Genomic DNA, 20,284 nt, shown 5'->3' on the forward strand with positions numbered 1-20,284 from the left:
GGTTTTGAAAATATAGTAATTTCTTCTTTGTCATCTTCCTCTGATTGTAAAGGATCTAAGGTGGCAGTAATTTGCTGGCACAAAGCTCACACAGATAAAAGGAATGGATTCCCCTCTTTGATATGCTCTCTGTAAAGCTTTCATTACACATCTCCACTGTTTCAAATTTAAAACATTATGCCCCTGAGGCTGAAACCAACCACAATGCTTTTGTATTAAAGCAAACAATTCAATTAACTCACAACTTTTTACAGACACCCCACTAGCTTTCAACAAAGTTTTTAACACTTGCAAATATTCTTCCACACTTCCCATTTGAATACCCATTACCCTGATGACTTCGTGGAAATGTTACTTACCTAAAAGAAGACTTGAGTCACACTGCTTTGGACGTCATTTACAACCCTCATAGGAGTCCTTTCCGTGGGTCCCAATACTGTTTTGGAAGACTCACTTCTTTGGGCTCTGCATTGGGCACCATTTGTTGGAGATTTGGGCCTGAATGTTATTGGGAATGAAAGAAAGAGAAAAAGAAGAATGAAAGAAAGAGAGAGAGAGCTGGGATCAGGGGGTCTGTGAGTAGAGACTCATCAGACAACTTTTTGTTTACAAGACACTCTATATATACCCGTCTACATGAGAACAAGCAGCAACATGCAGTTAACTATCAGCATTACTCATAGTCTAAGGAACTTAAAAAAATCTTATCTCAAGGTACAAAGTCTAAGTGTTCAATTTACTACAAAACGTATGTGCTCATCTTTTCTTTTAGTCTTTAACAGCTTCCTCCTGTTTACTGGGAACTCTTTATTACCACATTCCTTCGGTTGCAAGCATAGCCATGGAAAGAGTATGTCTCTCCTTGTGAGACCTCTGTGCCACAGTTTCCAAAGGGAAAAAGCTATAAAATATTCCAGTCTGTAATTGGATGCAGAAGTTATACCATACTCAGCCATGAAAGGATAGTAGCTGCGGTTGCAACATTACATGAGGTGTCAGCTGACTTGGGCAGGGGGCGTACTTTTTAGTTAATAGAGCTCATGATTTGCTGGTTGCTAATCTCAAGAAAAACCTAGCATATGTCAACTCACAGACTGACCTTTTTTGAAATCATACTGCTCACTCCTTAAAATATCCAAATCCTCTACTGTGATACTTTAAATCCAGTACTCTGTTGTCCATGCCTGAAAAAGATGATTCTCAAGATTGTGAGGTTCCTGTTTCTCAATTATTATCCCCAGGGCCAGATTTACCAAAAATAAGGCAAAACAAAGCAAAACACACACACACAAAACAAAACAAACAACAACATAAAAATCCTTGCTAAACCTGGGTTAGATCAAATTTTAAGATGTGTCTTACCATAAACAGAAACAGATAATTATGAGGCAGACTATGAAGTAACCACTACAGTAGAAGCAATTACTGGTCAACAAGCCCCTAGCCTCACCATGCCCTAGTGAGCTGTGGTAAAACTTTTAAATAGAGGCAGTCATTTAGCTAAAAGGAAATCACAATATTTATACTGACCGTAGGTATGTGTTTGGAGTAATTCATGATTTGGGAAGTTTATGAAAACAAATGGACTCCCTGAAGCCATTAGGAAACAAATAAAAAATGGTAAATATCTGAAATAATAGATGTATTTCTATCACCTAAGGAAAAGGTAAAACAAAGAAAAAATGCTGTGATAAAAGTGGAAGCTCACACTCACAAAACTTAGAAGAAAAATGCCAACCTAGCAGCTCAACAATATGTGGAGACAACAAAACAGTTTCCTTATACAATGTCCCTCATAAGCCCTCTCCAAATGAGTTAGCTCACAGTTAGGAAAGTGTTTTTGTATTTGAAAAAGAAAAATAGAGTCAGTAGGGTCACCAATTAAATTCTGGGGATAGAATCTAGGAAGTGCTGGATGGTGCCCTGTTTGCCCTAGAGTCCCTAGAAGAAACTACATGTGAGCACTCCATGAAATTACCCATTACAGAATGCAAAAAATGAAAAAGGACAAGGAAATATATTGGTGGGCAGTCTTTGATAAGGTACTTTAAAAAATCTGTAACCAGATTCATACATGACAGGCTTGTAAACTAGGCAAAATTTATTAATGTATGTATCTCCATAACCTTAACCCCCACACCTGGACTATTTGAACATCAGCTGAAGGGCTTTACCAGCCAGTTCTTTCAATGGATTTTAATTATATATAGTTTATGGCTTACAGGTATTAAGAATGGGTTGAGGCATTCTCTTGTCAAAATAAGAATGCTTTAACTGTAGGGGAAAAAAAGAAAATGGTTTTCCAAAGCAGGGAGTACCCTTTGAACTCTCAAGCAAGCTTCAAACTCACTTCACTGGAAAGGTTATAAAAAAGTGTGTCAATAAACATTTATGTAATCTAAGTATCTTTTTAAAAATGTATATATATATATTTAAAGTTTGTGTCAAGTGGTTCCCATCCAGCAAATCACCCACTGCCCATACCATCCAACACCTATGGTAAGGTAGAATAAATCCATGAGATATACAAATTAAAGCTTAAATATTGACTCACTGGTTCTGTCTTGGCCAAAACATTCCCTTTGGTCCTCATGGCTCTGAGGTCTATGCCATCAGGCAACACCACTGATCCCACAAGAGGTAATTATAGGGCAGCCCATGTATGGCGAACAGTTCACTAGAGAGGATCTGTAACAGTTTGATGCTGGATGGAGCCCAGAGAATCATGTCCTTAGAGCCAATCCATTCCTGTGGGAGTGGACCTATTGTAAATGGGACTCTTTGATTAGATTACTTCTGTAAGGCATGCCCCAGGGTGGGACTTAATCCTCTTACTAGAGTCCATATGGAAAGAGACAGACACAGGTGCTCAGAGTGAAATGCTCAGAAGCTAAGAGAGAAACCAGAAACTGAAAGCAACAGAGTTCAGAGGAGAAAGCAGAGACTGACAGATGACACCATCTACCATATGACAGAAGAGTCCAGGATCACCCACAGCTGATCTTTGAGGAGAGAGCATTGCCAGAAGATGTCTTGATTTGGACTCTTTTTTCAGCTTCACAACTGTAAGCTTGCAAGTCAATAAACTCCCTTTGGAAAAGCCAACTCATTTGGGGAAATACTGTTTTCATCAGCCTCGGTTAACTAAAACAGGATCCAATGATAGTGAATTGAGGTTTTTTCAGTATTGTAGGAAATCAGTGGAATATCCTCAGGGATTTTTTTTTTTAAGTTACTGAAGATTTACTGACCCTCTACCACCTAACGACAACATCCCACCACCTGCAAACTGATGACATTATATTCTGGAAAAGAAAACAATGAAAAACCAATCTCTGACCTACTTGAAATAAACTTATCAGGTGTTAATAACTTCACATATAGCTGTCAAATTAGAAGGAAATGAGACTTGAGTACAACACATGCAGCTAAAACTAATGTCACTTCCAAGGTGGGTATATGAAATGGTACATGATTCAAAATTAAAATTAACCAAAATAATCCAGAAGCAGTTGACACTGTGTGTGTATCTGATGTGGACAGGTACTGCCAAGATCATGGAACAAGAACCCATTCAGCCAAGTGTTTTGTAGATTATGGGGAAGTTTTTTCAGTGATGAGGTACAAACACAGATACCCAGCAAGATTGCATGAAATGAGAGGTTCATAACATCAAAGAATCTGGAGGGGGAGAATGGAGAATCTTGGCATGGCAGGTCCCAGCTTACCTAGCCTAGGTTCCTGTGAGGGTTCATGGTAAGGCAGGTTGGAGCACATGTTTATTCCAGGCACTTGTCTTTACTGTGACCCAGATGGGAAGGATCCAATGGATCCTGGGCCTGGCAGTTTCACAATATATGGTACAAAAAGCAGATGTGACTAAGGCCATGTGGAGAAGCTGGGAGCAGCTTCTTATCATCCAAGCCATATGGAAATTGATGTCTTGCAAATAAATTATGCAGCAGGAAAGAGCTGCAGTGGCAAGGGGGCAATTCAAAAGAAGTGGCAGAGGCTGATCATAGAAGCTGAGGTTAGCTCTTATCATCCATACCTGTGAAGGTGCAGGTGTTGCTAGTTGTGGTTATACCCAGGGAAGTGTTAACTCAGGTGGTTGCTCAAAATGACTAAGTCAGGACAAGGTGAAGATGTGTCAAAATAATTTATTTCATTACACCAAAATTCCTTTGTTTAATTGACACCCTTGTGCTTTTATCTATATTTACAATTTTGTTTTTATGCTTTTGTTATCTTCCTCAAAAGCCGATTTTCCATACTTTCTCTAGACATCAAGATAAAACCCTTAGTTTAAATAACACTATTAGGAGCAGATGTGGCTCAGGTGGTTGAGTGTCCACTTCTCACATTGGAGATCCTGGATTCAGTTGCCTCATGCCTCCTAAAAAATTAAGAAAAACAAACAAGAAAAACAAAAGAAAAAATCAATTCAGTGAAGCCTATGTGGCTCAATGTTTGAGCTCCAGCTTCCCACATATGAGGTCTCTGGTTCAAACCCTGGCCTTGGTACCTCAAACAGACAACAAAAACAACAACAAAAATCCCAAGGGGACTGCACTTCATCAGTCATATAAACAGTGGTTTATATGGAATAATATCCAGGTAACCCTTCCTAGGAGAACAAAAAGCAAGTCAGCAAAGCCAGCATCAGGTGACCAAGGGTATTGGCTCTTCTAGGTTTGAATTTCCTAGTCTGAAAAGGCAGACTGTGTTCAGCACTCATTTTGTTTTCCTTTAAAAAAAAACTTTCTCCTGAGAAAGGAACAAAAAATCATACTTTCTCTCATTTTTTAAAAGCATCACTACATAAAATTATGGGTTTACAAAGTAATAAAATTTGACATCCAAATAAAATAGTTTTTCTCCCAGGAATTTCTCAAACTCTTCTTGTGTCATATATGATGCTAACAAATATAAAGCAGGTAATCTAAATTTCAGTTTTGTGACAAAATGCATGTTTTTCCAAAGCTGCACAGAAAGCTCACCTAAACACTTGGGCCCTGAGAGAGTGGCCTTTAGGGAGCAAGCTGGGCACCCAGCAGCCTCTGGGGCTGAGGTCCAGAAGCAGAACCCCCTGTGAGTGGGGACTGGACCATAAAGGCAGCAGAGAGGCCACAGGAGCCCAGAGACTTGGTGGGAAATCTCAGTCTCCATTCAGCCATGCTCCATTTGGTGTTCTCTGCACAAACCAAAGGCACCTGGATCCACTGTGTAAGGAGAGTGATAAAAGCACCTGGGGAAGTGGCTGCCTCCAGGGAGAAGACCAGGCTGGGGGAGCTCTCATTTTCCCCCATGGAGCAGGGAAGAGCCTGAGGGCCATAAAGGACCACCTGCTCACAGGGCCTCTATTCTCTAAGCACCAAGCTCAAGCCCTTGCGAACCACATCCCTCCGGTATAAACCAATGGTCTCTTTCTGACTGCACTCACCACTGGGGAGGCATTACTACTGCCCATGTGCAGAGAATGGTTTGTCAGGTCAAATCCTCCAAAATTGCAGGTTCTCTGTGTGAAGGAGAGGCAGACAGGAGAGGAGTTACCCCTGAAGTAGCTGGCAGAGCAGCACACCAACCCCAGACCCCACTTGCGGGGTGTCACTGAGCCACAGATGTGTGTGCAGGTGGAAGTGATGGGGGAGAGGGTGCAGGACTCAGGTTCCCAGGAACCTCTTGCCTAAACAGAGGTCCACAGTGCCCCTGACATACAAACACCATGATCACCACAAAGCTCTCTGCATATTCTGTGCCCTAAGATTCCCAGTCTTGTCATGACCCAGCCTCCCATTCAACCTCCCTTATGTCAGTGACAAACAAAATAAGTGCTATTTATACAGGGTCATGCAGTTTTAGAAGAGAAGGCAGAAGCCCAGTGGTTGCAGAGAGCCTTCTAATGGACTTCTGTGTAGTTTAAATCACTCAGAAAGGAGCAAGGCTATGTTTATTGCAGGCTGACAGGCAGGCTCATGCACTGGTGTCTCCTAACCACAGCCACAACGTTACCAACCTACTTAAATATGACCCTTTTTCTAAACGTGTAAAGGGAAGAGACCACATTTCCCCAGAAAGAAAAAGTTGGATGAACAACTGTTTTCAACCACACTCTTTAATTTCATCAGGAAAATTATTGAAGTTTTATAAGGAAGAACTTCAGTGTCCTTTTAGCTTGTTTCAAACTTCATGGAATGCCTTTATATTAGGTAATATAAGGCAGTAATTTTATATTTCCAGAACTTGATTTGAATACACTTTTGACTAAAAAACTAAACAAACAATACCTAAACTTCTAAAAAAAATAAGTGAAAGCAAAAACACCCTATTTTTGGCACAGCTGATTATCTTTTTAAGTAGCTGTAAAAAGATGTGAACAGCAGATACATGTTTCTCAAAGGACTATAGTTAATACTATGTATACTAGAAGAGCACAATGAATATTAGAAATGCTGCTTATTTAAAATAGGCATGCTTGCTCTAAATACTTTAATTAGCTGACTGAGAAACACCCAGGAAGGGAAATTCCAGACACTGGGCTCCCAGATGTGGACTCAAATCCTGTGTCTGTCCTATGCAGTGTGATGAGTGAAGTGCTTAGACTCAGCTCTGGTTCACCAGCAGCAACACTTAGGGACTGAAGACTGGATGGCAGGTGCTCAGTGAGGGCCACTGCACTCAGGACAGCCACCAGTGCCTCCTGACCACTGTGACCCTGAAGTTGAGGCTCAGTCAATGCCACAACCATGCAAATGAAGAGCTGGAATTCATTCTGTGAATTTCTACTCTAAAAGCAAAGCACACTGGGGAGGAATGGAAGGGCTGGATGTGGCAGTTTTGTCGAAAGAGGAGCAGGCAGCAGCCTTTCAAGGTGGCAGGTGATGAGGACACCACAGAACCTTCTCCCTCAGCAAACAGCTGCTGCTGCTCTGAATAATGTAGGGTGGATGCGATCTCCAATGTGACATTCCTAATTCATAGCAATTTAATGGGATATCTAACTTCCTTTATAGTCAACTTGGCTGGACCTTGATCTACTCTGTAAAAAGAGAAAGACCCACATGCAAAAATGTTCACCAAACCACCTAACAAAGCACATGGTGTTGCACCCACCCTTCAAGGCTGATTTTTAATATTAGCTTTCCCTTCCCACCTTATAAGGCTGAGTAAAGGTTCCCATGTTTACAAAGGCAATGATTTTATTTCAGTTCCTTTCCCCTGTCTCAGGCTTCATGACAGTGTGAAGTCCAGATGCCACACTTGGTAGCATCTGCACATCCTTCTATAACCAGCAGCAGCTTCACAAGACTGGAGCCCAGCTTGTTATTTCTAATGCACATGAAATAGCTGATAAAGAATTTATGAGGAAACTATGACTGCAATAAGTTAAGCACATATTTAAGTTTCTAAATTCCTGCTGTATGCATTTATTCATAAAATTGAAAGCTTAAAGCTAAGAATGGACTGGTTTTCTTAAATACCAACTAAGACCACATCCTAAGATAAGATAAGCTATCTGGAACAATTTTTCTTTCAATCAGTGGGGGATTGACAAGGAGTATAACAATAAACAGTCCTCAAACTAATCTCCAACTTTTTCTGTAATACCACATAGTTCTTGAAGCAGCACTCCATAAATGGAGAAAATAGGTTGTAAACATTAAAAGAAAAATAACCCAATCTTTGATTTTGTGATATAAATGAAGCTATGTACTCCTTGCATCTTCTGTACAATTATAGAAATGTTTCAGACATACTTGTGGAGAAGGCAGCTAGTAAGTGGAATATGCCATGCAGTTGTCATGCATGTCTCTTCCCCCAAACAAAAATTTAATGACCAAATAAAATAAAGACAAGTGACACATCCAGTGTGTATGAGGCATTATCATTTCCCTGAGGTTTCATTAAGCAAATATGGCATTTTTAGAAGACAAAAAGATCAAGGTTAAAGAATAAAGGACAACTTTCAGTAAAATGAAGGAAATATATGAAAAGGAGAATGCAAAAGAACTTTAAAAATAAATAGAGCAAAGAAAACAATCCTAACCCCCTGAAAAACAACAAGAAAAATGTCTTATTTCTCAGTAAAATGTTGTTTTACATTACTTTCTCTGGATAATTAGAAAATTAAATGTTGTTTTCCTTATTGTACAGTAAAGAAATGTGCACAAATATAATTGAACACTGAACACATTTCAGCAAGTGCTAAACTGCCCAGTGCTGCCCTAAGTTCATAGTACCTTAAAAATATTTAAACTTGGGCTGAGATTACATACATTGCTATCATTATGGGGCAAAATAAATATTTTCTTTTAAAAAATGGTACTTGAAAACAACCTTGTCTGAGGTCTACATGATGCCTGTGGAATCAGTCCCTGACCCCATGTTAGCACAAATCTGATAAAAAGAACTTTCAGAGGGAAGTTCTTGATGAAGTTACATTGTTATAAATGATGACATATGCAGTCTATGATTTAGGTATCATATTGATAATGTATCATCTTCTGTTGTGAACCTACATATATCGTGAATACCATGAGGGTCATATGAACAACTGAATGTACTCAATTTGGAAAAATTGTCTGTGTCACATAATTTAAACCCACAAGGTTGTCAGCCAATTAGGGGAGTGGGCTGTTTTATCATGGGCATGAGCTGGGAAGACACTGGTGTGCTGAGCCTGTACCGAGTCTGGCCATGGTATATTATACAGAACAGATGTGAGGCTGACTGAGCAAGAAAGAGAACTGTCATTTCAGCACAAAAACAAAACCCAAACAAAAAGTACCATGCTAGAAAGGAAGAGAAAACTTTTGCTACATAGTAATAGTATTAAAAGAGCCACAAGATTCCTTTTTAGAATCTTTTAGAATGGAGAAGGGTGTTTCACATTGGTGCTGACCAGACAAGGACCTGGTGACATATAAGTAGCACAGCCTTGGGCTGGGGAGGATGGCAGGATGGAGGGCCACTGTCATCCTGAAGAGCTGGGTGGGAGCCCAGGGCTTCTCCAGGCTCTGGGCATTCATACAGACCATGTGCCAGCTTCAAGGGGACAGACACATCCTCTTACCAGTCTAACCACACAGTAGTAAAACTGAGAAGCAGTTTATTATCTGTAAGCAACTGCTTCATTTCTGGCTACATACAGGAGAATAGACAAGATGAGTGTGTACATTTCCAAATGCTGCTTCTTTTGTTTAAAAAGATAAGAGCATCTAAGAGCTTAAGTAAAACAGAAGAGCTCTAATCTTCTTCCCTTTTAGTTAGCAGAGACAACAAGCATGTCTCTCAAGGCATCAAAGCAGAATGCTCTGATCCATATGGGCTCTCAGGAGTTTGGGGGGGCCTCCATACTTATCTTCCCAGCCCCAGTGGCCTCCCACTATCAAAAGGACAGATGGGAAGAGGGGGGAGCATGGCTATTAGCAACCTTTGTTCCTTTTGTTTGGGGCTTGTGTTGCCCTGTGTGACTGGAAGGGGGATGGAGCAAGAAGCTGAGCCTTTTTCTGGTCAGAGCCTCTGACTCAGGTTCTGATGCTTTTGCCTCAAGGGATCTCCTATTCCCAACCTAATGTGTTGGAATACAATAGTGGTGTGAAATTGGCACGCAGGCTTCCATGTGCCCCATGAACAGAACTGGGGAGCCTCAAAAGATCCCACTGTAAGCATGAAAAACCCTGCATGGCAAATGTGCAATATCAACAATTATCTATCTACTGGTATGCTATGAGCACCTCACAGATTCCTGTTTCAGAACCAGAGACCCTGGTTAGAACAAAACAATCATTACTGAAGTTGCTAAAGTCTGTTGGTGCACAAAAACACACACAATGAAAGACATTATATTTTATCTTGGTCACTATATTATGACCAAGTGATGAGAAACAATAATATATTATATATTGTTTAAATTATCTTCTAGGGGAGTTGTTTGTAGTGCCAAGCTCCTCTGTGAAAGAACACAGGAAAATGTCTACAGAAAGTTGGTAGTAGTCAACCAGCAGGAACCATCAGATTCAGGTGCATCTCTAAGTGAAAACAGGCGTCACCTTCAAGATGGCAACCATCAGGAAGCAGACTTGGTCCAGTGGATAGGGTGTCCGTCTACCACATGGGAGGTCTGCGGTTCAAACCCCGGGCCTCCTTGACCCATGTGGAGCTGGCCCATGTGCAGCACTGATGCACACAAGGAGTGCTGCCCCACGCAGGGGTGCCCCTGCATAGGGGAGCCCCATCACAAGGAGAGCACCCCATAAGGAAAGCCGACCAGTGTGAAAGTTCAGCCTGCCCAGTAATGGTGCCACATGCACGGAGAGCTGACACAACAAGATGATGCAACAAAAAAGAGACACAGATTCCCATGCCACTGAAAACAACAGATGCAGACAAAGAACACACAGCAAATGGACACAGAGAACAGACAACTGGGGCAGGGGAGGGGGAAGGGGAGAGAAATAAATAAAATAAATCTTAAAAAAAAAAGATGGCAGCCATCAAAGGGACCCTGTGCAAGAGGTGTAGGAGGAGAAACCTTCATCCTCAAATTTGATTTTTAGACCTTCATCTAAAAGGAGAGTAATTAGTGAGACAGAAAATTCAGAAGACTTAGCTGGTGGACAACAGAGAAAGCACCACAAATCTGCTAGCATTTACCTTTCCTCTGATGAAAGTCTTGCTCTATAATAAGGAAGATAAGGTGTAAAAGATTCTGTAGGAGTGAATCAATGGAGACTATCAAATCTGGATGTTGATACTGGTTTAAGTGAACATTCTGGTGATTGGTTGAATCAGGATTCAGTTTCAGATCAATTCAGTGTATAATTTGAAGTTGAATCTCTTGATTCAGAAGATTAGTGAAGAAGGACAAGAACTCTCATATGAAGATGATCAGGTTTATCAAGTTACTGTATATCAAGCAGGGGAGAGTGATACAGACTCATCTGAAGAAGATCCTGAAATTTCCTTAGCTCTCTGTGGGAAATGTACTTCATGCAATGAAATGTATCCTCCCCTTGTGGAAATGCATTACAACAGATGTGAGAATTGGCTTCCTGAAGATAAAGGAAATGATAAAGGGAAAATACCTGGGAAAGCCATACTAGAAAACTCAACACATGTAGAAGAGGACTTTAATGTTCCTGATTTCAGAAAAATGACATAGAGGAAAAGAATAAAATCACACAAGCCTCCCAATCCCAAGAAAATGAGGGCTATTCTCAGCCATCAATTTCTAGTAGCAACATTTATACCAGTAAGAAGATGTCAGCCATCTGCCCATTGGGATTTAAGCCCCCTCTCAAGTAGAAGCAGTGGGATCACCATCCTGAAATTCTCAAGACTGGGGAGTGAACAATGGACTAAAGTAGACTTAGTATTATTCTATTATAGATTTAATATTATTCTAGCAATGGAAGAACTTTTATCATTGATGTAAAGGTAGTGGCCACCAGAGGTTCTGAGGTGAGGGAGAGGGAAGAATAGATATAATATGGGGACATTTGGGGCATTGGAATTGTCCTGCATGACATTGCAATGACAGGTATAGGCCATTACATTTGGTCATAACCTATAAAATTGGGTAAGGCAGAGTGTAAGCTATAATAGAAACTATAGTACATTGTTAATAACAATGCTTCAATATGTGTTTATCAATTGTAGCAAATTTACCACACTAATGAAAGATGTCAATGTGGGAAAGTGTGGGAGGGTTAGGGTGAGGGGTTGGGGAATATGGGAATCCCCTATATTTTTTATTAAACATTTATATAATCTAAAGCTTCTTTAAAAATTAAAAAAAATTAAAGCTGTCCAAGAGTTTGAGAGGAATGAATCACAAGATAAAGAAAAATGCATGGAATCTAGTTTCCATCTTTGTGCCATTGAACCTTGTGACCTAAAATTGACTGTATCATCCATGACAAAAAAGGACATCTTATGGCTTGTTTTACATGTTCAAAAAAGCTAAAAAAAAACCCACAAAAAACAAAATAAGGCCTGCCCAATATGTAGGCAGCTAGTTCAAATGATTATGCTAACTTATTTCTCCTAATTGACTTGTTTGTAAGAGTAGAATTATATATTTCTAACTATGTAACTCTAAAAACTCAGATAGTTATTTTTGCAACATTAAATTTATTTTTATGTTTTTATACATATTGAAGTGTAAAAGTATCTCAGTCCATGTAGAATTCTTCGCCTTAATGTAATTTACCTACTTGGGGAGGGGATATGGTTTAGTGAATATTCATTTCATTTTAGGAAAATTTCACTTCTCTTTATAGTTCATATTTGGGTTTTAATGTAATTTGAATTGGCTATATAGCTTGTTATTTTGGCAACATTAAATTTATTTTTATGTTTTCATACATATTTAAGCTTAAAAGTATCTCAGTTCATGTAGAATTCTTCTCAATATAATTTACCTACTAGGGCAGGGGATGGGTTTAGTGAATATTCACTTACTTTTAAGAAAATTTCACTTCTGTTTATAGTTCATGTTTGGGTTTTAATGTAATTTGAATTGGTTATATAGCTGGTTTTTTAACTCTATCCTTCATATTTTAATTCATTTCTACCTTCACTTAAATAAAAATAACTGATTTTTCAAAATATAAGTAGGGTATTCACATATACATTATTTAGTACATTTCTTTTAAGGAGATAAATTTTGTGAGAGAGATTTATTATTTAAATTTTAGATACTCTTACATCTTCTCATCCTTACTCTGCTCTTTCAGAGTCTCTTAAAATATTCTTTACAGGGAAGCAGACTTGGCCCAGTGGCTAGGGTGTCTGTCTACCACATGGGAGGTCCACAGTTCAAACCCCGGACCTCCTTGACCTGTGTGGAGCTGGCCCACGTGCAGTGCTGATGTGCACAAGGAGTGCTGTGCCACACAGGAGTGTCCCCTGTGTAGGGGAGCCCCATGTGCAAGGAGTGTGCCCCATAAGGAGAGCTGCCCAGCGTGAAAGAATGTGCAGCCTGCCCAGGGATGGCATCACACACATGGAGAGCTGATGCAGCAAGATGATGCAACAAAAAGAGACACAGATTCCCAAGCCGCTGACAACAGAAGCAGACAAAAACAAGAACACAGCAAATGGACACAGAGAACAAATGACTGGGGGCGGGGGGCGGGAAGGGCAGAGAAAAAAATCTTTAAAAGATATTCTTTACAGATAAATAGAAATTGGTAGTTATATTCTCTGCTACTGAAGTAAAAAATGTACTACTTGTTCTCCAGGTATAGGTGGTGATGATATTGTCCATTGAGAGTCTTTCAGAAGAGCCAATACAACTTTTTTAAAGCTCTGCAGTAAAATGCGGAGTTGTCCTGGGAGGTCCAATGTGACATTTTCAGGATTTGGTGGGAATTGTTTGTTTCTCTCAAGTGAAAACCAGTTTAATTCACTTTGAAGTGTCTTCTTAGACAGGATTACACAGTCTCTATTAATTGCCTAGACATCAGAACTTTACTTAAGACCAGTTTCAGAAACAAGTGAATTCAGAAGGATTAATCCATAAATTAGTTAAAAGGAAGAACTGTTCATTTTTTAAAAAATAGCTGGAAAGGTCAACATTTCTCTAAATTATCCAGAAAATATACATCACTTCAAGAATTAATTACAGGGTCATGGGATTCTAATATTGCTGTCAAACTGCATAGATTAACTTATTGATTTATATATATGTATGAGTCCTTCAGCAAAATAGTATGAATAAACAAACCTTTAGATAAGTGGAGTTGAGTTTTAATTTAAAGTTCCAGTGTTTTGCTTCTGGTTATGACAGGTTGAGGGCAATAAAATAAACTGAACTATGAGTTTAGAACAGAACTGAGGGCCAATTTTAAACAGCAACATAGTGTGTGGGAAGCTGCCTCTGGCACAGGTGTTGTATTGGCCATCTTGTTGCTAAGTGCTATTTTTAGATACTAACTGGGTTAAGTTTCCATTTCCCCACCCTCGCTGAAGCAATTAAGTTTCTGTTCTTACACCACTCCCCCGGGCTCCAATTGGGCACTCCCTAAAGAGCACGAAAGTCTTTCCGCTGACGTTGCCAAATAACCATCTGCACATGCGTGTGGCAGGAGAATCAAAATCTAGTTAATCAATCACTTACTGACACATGTGTTGTCATCAGTATGTACCACCTCATTCATCCCTAGCTATAAATACCCCTGATTGACCCTCAATAAACAAGACTTGATCAGAATCCTGTCTTGTCTCCATTCTTTGTGTCTCTTGTCCCTTTTCATTCCCAATCCCTCCCTCAGGTCTTGGTTCTACTGATCCGCGGGTCGGGTCAATAGTGTGTCTGTTATTAGCAGTAGATTGTTATAGATAGACTTCATAAAAACAATAAACACATCCACATATGACTTACCCATGTATACGTATGTAAATATAAAACAAATGGCTGAAGGTATTGGTAATTAAGCCAAAGCTATTCTCAAATACAGTAAAGCTTAATTAATTTTTAATTTGATACCTCCAGCTAGAGCTAAACAGAATACATCCTTTCTTAGAAGAGTTAGTATAAATGAGATAATTAAATATACATTCAGAGTATATCTTTGCAGTGATTATGCTGCTTACAATGCAAAACTGAGCAAATGGAATCTCATTCTAAATGCCTATGGATTATTAATGTGGTCTTGATTACCTAAATTTTAAAGCATGGTGTAAAATATTATTGATTGATTTACAAAGAAACAACTTATTAAGTGATTTTAAAAATTTAAAAAGCAATGCTATTGTTGTAGAGAAATCAGGTGTGCGAGGTATCGAAGGCCAGGACACGAGAGTACCGAGAAGGAAGTTGGTTTATTTCAACCGGCTGGGCTCAGTGGACTCTTGTCCTAATAAAAACCGAGGCCCGAATAGCTTTTTTCAGACCCTTTTATACAGAGGATATAGGATTAGGGAGACTAACAGTGATGGCAAACAGACCTCTGGTTAGGTTCTTCAGTGTTTGATCTTAGTATCAGATAGGTTATTTCCTCCAGGCGAGTTACATATTCTCCACATCCAAGGCAGCTTGGATTAGCGTATCTTCCATATCTCATCTGGAGGCAGCCCTAAATACACATTTAGTCTCACATCGTATCTGATCATTCAAAGACTGTAGGGCCTATATTACTTATTTGGCTATTTTGGGGACCAGGTACACTGGGAAACAATTTTGAATTTATGCACAGGCTATATCACTATTAATCACTGCTACTTCCCTAAGGTTAGATCTAGCTCAACTCCAGTTATTTATAGGGTTTCTAGCATTATAAATTTAACTGATTGCTGGGTTTTCCAAAATCTAGATGATAAAGACAGACCTAGATATTTGCCGGTGCGGCCCAAGCCGCTGCCAACAAAAAGTGCGCGGGAGCCCAGCGGGCGCACAGAGGGTGCAGGGGCCACGGGCGCAGCGCCCCCTCACCGCCTTACTGCTGCCACAGCCACCACCGCGGGCCGGCCCCGCACGCCCTGCGCCCCGCCACCCGCGGGGATGCCTTACAAACTGAACTTGAATGCGCACATGCCCGCCGCCTCCCTCAACGCGGCTGGAAGTGTCCACTCTCCTTCTACCAGTATGCGACATCCTCGCAGTACCACCAGCTGCTGAGTGACTATGGCAGCCATCCCTTGGCTACACCCAGGGAACTGGGAAGAGCCAGGTGCCCCAAAGCAAATATGCTGAGCTGCTGGCCATCATCAAAGAGCTGGGGAAAGAGATCAGACCCACCTACGCAGGGAGCAAGAGCGCCATGAAGAGATTGAAACGAGGCATCATTCATGCTAGAGGACTGGTTCGGGAGTGCTTGGCCAAAACAGAACAGAATGCCAGATCCTAGCCACCTCGTTAGTTTTGAAGGCTTTCCATCTTTACAAGATGAGAAGTTACAGTTCATCTACCTGTTCAGATGTAACTCTTTTGTTTTCAAAATGTTAACAGTTTGTTTTCATGGTTCATTAGGCTCTGAACCTACCGACTAAGATTGAGAAAAGATTTTGCAGTTGATTAGGATTTGTGTTTTAAGTAGTTAGGAAGTACCCGGGTATTTTTTTAAGCATTGATTAAAAAAATAATACATGGAAAAGTTACCTATCTTACATCAAACTATAGTTTGCCTCCAAGATACCAGTATCTCACTTTAATCTTCTCTTGAATATATTTATGTTACCTAAGTTGTTATTTTCATAAGCTAATACAACTCTAAGGATTCTGTTTTTAGCAAATACTGACAGCACGCTTTTCTTAGTAGCCAGTCCCAGTTTGGCAATACAGTGTAGATTCTGCTTAATATAACTTTTTGCTTAAGCATTTGCATGACTATTAGTGCTTTGAAGTCAAATAAAAAGTGCACAAGTTATAAATACAGAAGAGCAATCTATCATACCGAACAAGGATCCCCAAAAATTTTCATACTGAGACTGTGTAGTTTTCAGTTTTGTGTTTCCTGTAAGTTGATCAAAATGTCTGGGAAAAAATGACTGAAACTGTTTGCATCTTTGTATGTATTTATTACTTGATGTAATAAAGCTTATTTTCATTTAAAAAAAAATATGGACCTAAAATAGTGTTCCATTCAGGCAAAAGTGATCACTGGCCAAAAAAAGAGGTAAATGTTTAATAAAAAGATTTGGTATCCTGTTAAAAATTAGTCAGCCCTTGTTACAGATCAGTAAGTTAAATGTATTTGGCATTGGGACACTTTATTTGAAGCTTTAACTACATTTTCACAACTTATAATTTGGTGGCTATAAACTCTTCTTTATGCAAGAAAACTGTAATAAGACAGGGCCAAAATTGGCTGTATACAAGACTGGTTGTATATATTGGTTGTATATAACCAATCAATCAGGTTAGATTCAGACAATAGAGATGGGACTCCCATAGTCAAAGACTGAGAGCTTAAAAGTGACTCCAATAATGATACTTTTACTGATGTAACAAAGAAAATCACTAAATTAGATATTCATTCAATGACAAGTATCCCACTTGCATGTGTAATGCCTGCATTATCTCTTTCCCCAATACGATAAACTTATATAACATGATTTAGTCAATATTCAGGTTATATTTAAAATGGAAACTCAACATACTTAATTGGGAGTAATATACATGATTTGTTACATCATTTAAATAGGAATGCTTTCTTCTTTCTCAGACTAATGGACTCTTGTAAAATGGCAATGTGCTGATGCTTATATGACCTCCTTAAAGGGTAAAAAAATACAAATAGAGAGACACTCAAGATGGTTTTCTGGATCTAATCTTAACCTAACTTTAGATCATATTGGATTGCTTATTTTCCATGTGGGAAAATATATAAAACTTTTCTCCATGTTTGGTCAGGAAGATGTGTACTAGGTTATCTTGTTCCATGTATACCAAAGATATTTACACTAGCAAGGGAATTTCCAGGAAGATGGCAGAGCAGGGAGATTCAGGACTCACTTCTCTTCCAAAAGAGCTAGTGAAGAGTCAGAAACTGTCTGTAACAGCTGTTCTGGAGCTCAGGAAGCCAAAGGAGCGTTATACAGCATCCAGAGAATGGTGTATAGAAAAGGCTGAGAAATTGTGCTAAAAACTGTGTGTACAACATTATGATTATAATAAAAGCCATTGATTATACACTTTGGATAGATCATAGCGTATGTGAATACATCTCAAAAAAACAACTTAATGAACTAATAAATAATTTTGCAAGAGTAGCCAGAAATAGCAACTACGAACAGCAGGGGAATCATAGAGAGGTTGAGAGGTGAGCAATTTTCCTGTTTGTTTTTTATTATTACTGAAATAATAGAAATACTCCAATAATGATTGAAGTGAAGCATGCACAACTATGTGATCATACCAAATTCCACTGTTTTTTTACTTTGTGTGAATTGTAAGCTTTATTAATATGTATAAATAAAATTGATTTGTTAAAAAAGAACACTACACAGTCTAATTACAATTTTTATCAAGTTTAAAAAATACTGCGTAGCTCAGTCTATACTTACAGCTGGCACCCATCCCCCATTCATGATATGGGCTATCTTAGGATCTAGTCCCTGGCTGGCTGTTGTGGGTGGAGAGGAACATGGAAGTCTACCCCGAGAATGGTGGGGTTGAGCATATCTTTTGATCAGCAAGTTTTGATTACTGAGTTCCAGTTCTGAACTGCTGTTTTAGCTAACCCAGACAAGGACAGCCACTGCCATTGACTCAACCCCACTGCTGACATGGAGGAAGGCAGTTAAAGCTTAAAGGCACAATACCCCCTTAGGGTTGCAGGGAACAGTTTTCTAAAGGGTGCCTATTTTTGGCAGGCCAGGAATTCAAGCTTCACCGAGTTGTGAAAAAGGCTTCTGGTGTCTTACCTGTACCTTTCTCCAGGGCTCATTGGGGCTGGTCTGAGCCCTTTTTGTGAGTCTCTGGTCCTCATTTGACTGGAAATACTGACTTCAGAAAGTCCTTTCTGAGGTGACCATCCTCCAAGATTTTGCATATCATGTAAAACAGCTAGAGGCAATGAAAGGAGTGTGTAAAAAAAAAACAAAAAAAAAAACAAAACACCAGAACAGATCAATATTCTCAGAGAACTAGGAAAGAATCTTTTTTCTTAGGGTAAAACAATTACACACATAGTACAATCTTAAAAATTATACCAAATATCCAGGGCTAGAATGAGATGAAGAACTGGGAAAATTTGATCAATTAAATACAGCCAATTCTAAGTGTCAGAGAAGAGTTTTAATATAAAGCCAATCAACAAAAATACTATAGGCAAGAGAAAGAAACTGACCTTCATGTTGGGGCACTTTGAAACTTTATGTGGAGCCCAGGAAAGATCACATATTCTTGGAGCTAATTCATTCCTGTGGGCTTGAGAACTTGAAATGGATTCAATTTGGGGTCTTTGATTGGATTGCTTCAGTAAGTCTAGGGTGGGTATCGGTCCTCTTGCTGGAGTCCTTTATAAATGGAGGGCTGAAAGCAGCAGATGTAATATAACCTGTGCACAAATCCAAACTTATTTCCAAATATGCCTAGAAAGCCAATTGAGAAGTATAAACTCTGTAGGCTTTGGATATTCAGGGAGGATATAAGCTGGAATGTGGGGGGGGGGTTAGTGCTAAACGCTGACTTGGAATGTGGGGGATATGCATTAATTCAAGCTTACCTGGGGGAAATAACCAATCCAATACTCAGACAAAACACTTGAAGAAACTAACAAAAATATTTTTGCATACATACAAGCACAATTTTTCTTCCCACTCTTATTTCCTCTGTACAAAAGGGACCCAAAAAATTCTATTTGGGGCTCAGTTTTTATTATGACAGGAGTCCAACAATTCTGGCTGGTCTAAATAAATCAACTTCCAGGTGGTGGACTTGGCCCAGTGGTTAGGGTGTCCACCTACCACATAGGAGGTCTGCAGTTCAAACCCAGGGCCTCCTTGACCATGTGGAGCTGGCCCATGTGCAGTGCTGATGTGCACAAGGAGTGCCGTGCGATGCAGGGGTGTCCTCCACATAGGGGAGCCCCACACAAAGGAGCACACCCTGTAAGAAGAGCCACCCAGCACAAAAGGAAGTGCAGCCTGCCCAGGAATGGTGCTGCACACACAGAGATCTGACACAACAAGATGATGCAATAAAAAGAAACACAGATTCCCATGCCACTGACAACAACAGAAGTGGACAAAGAAGATGCAACAAATAGACAGAGAACAGACAACTGGGGTGGGGGGAGGGGAGAGAAATAAATAAATAAATAAATCTTTAAAAAAATAATAAGTCAAATTCCTTCTCAGAGTTCTTGTGTCCTGGCCTTCAACACCACATACACCTGACTTCTCTGCTACTACAATTCTGGGGGCTTGTCCAGGATTGCGCTGAGAAGATCAGAGGTGGCAACAATTGTTTGCCCCTTTTGGATGTCTCTGAGGAGGCTGGGAGGGCCCAGGTTAAACCCAGCCCTGGGTGCCCCTGGACTCCCCTTTTAGTCCAGAAAGAGGTTGTGGTCTTCACCAGAGCCCTCCTGGAAGAACCAGAGCACCAGTGCATTTGAGAGACAATGAGAATGAAGCAAGGAGCACAACACATCAGATGGGTAAGACCCCCAGGGGCATAGTGCAGGAAAAGCCTAATTCTAAAATAAGGAGGGAGACTGATCAGCTCTCTAAAAGGGGAGGCCCCAGTACACCTGAGAATACAGGAGGAAGGTACCTCCTCTTCAGGTCCGAGAAAAGGAAAGGGGGGTGGTTGTGTGCATGTGATTGTGGCAAC

General features: G+C 39.9%; 1 long non-coding RNA gene across 1 annotated transcript; it reads right to left on the reverse strand.

Moving 5' to 3' along the window:
- Nucleotides 1-328: 328 nt before the first annotated feature.
- Nucleotides 329-18,864, reverse strand: LOC139436176 (uncharacterized). Its single transcript, XR_011648179.1, has 3 exons — nucleotides 18,798-18,864; nucleotides 18,373-18,514; nucleotides 329-498 (listed from the first exon to the last, which is right to left on the reverse strand). It is a non-coding gene; the product is annotated as an uncharacterized lncRNA (long non-coding RNA).
- Nucleotides 18,865-20,284: the final 1,420 nt, after the last annotated feature.

Source organism: Dasypus novemcinctus, unplaced genomic scaffold, assembly GCF_030445035.2.
Source record: "Dasypus novemcinctus isolate mDasNov1 unplaced genomic scaffold, mDasNov1.1.hap2 H_4, whole genome shotgun sequence".
Lineage (NCBI taxonomy): Eukaryota > Metazoa > Chordata > Mammalia > Cingulata > Dasypodidae > Dasypus > Dasypus novemcinctus.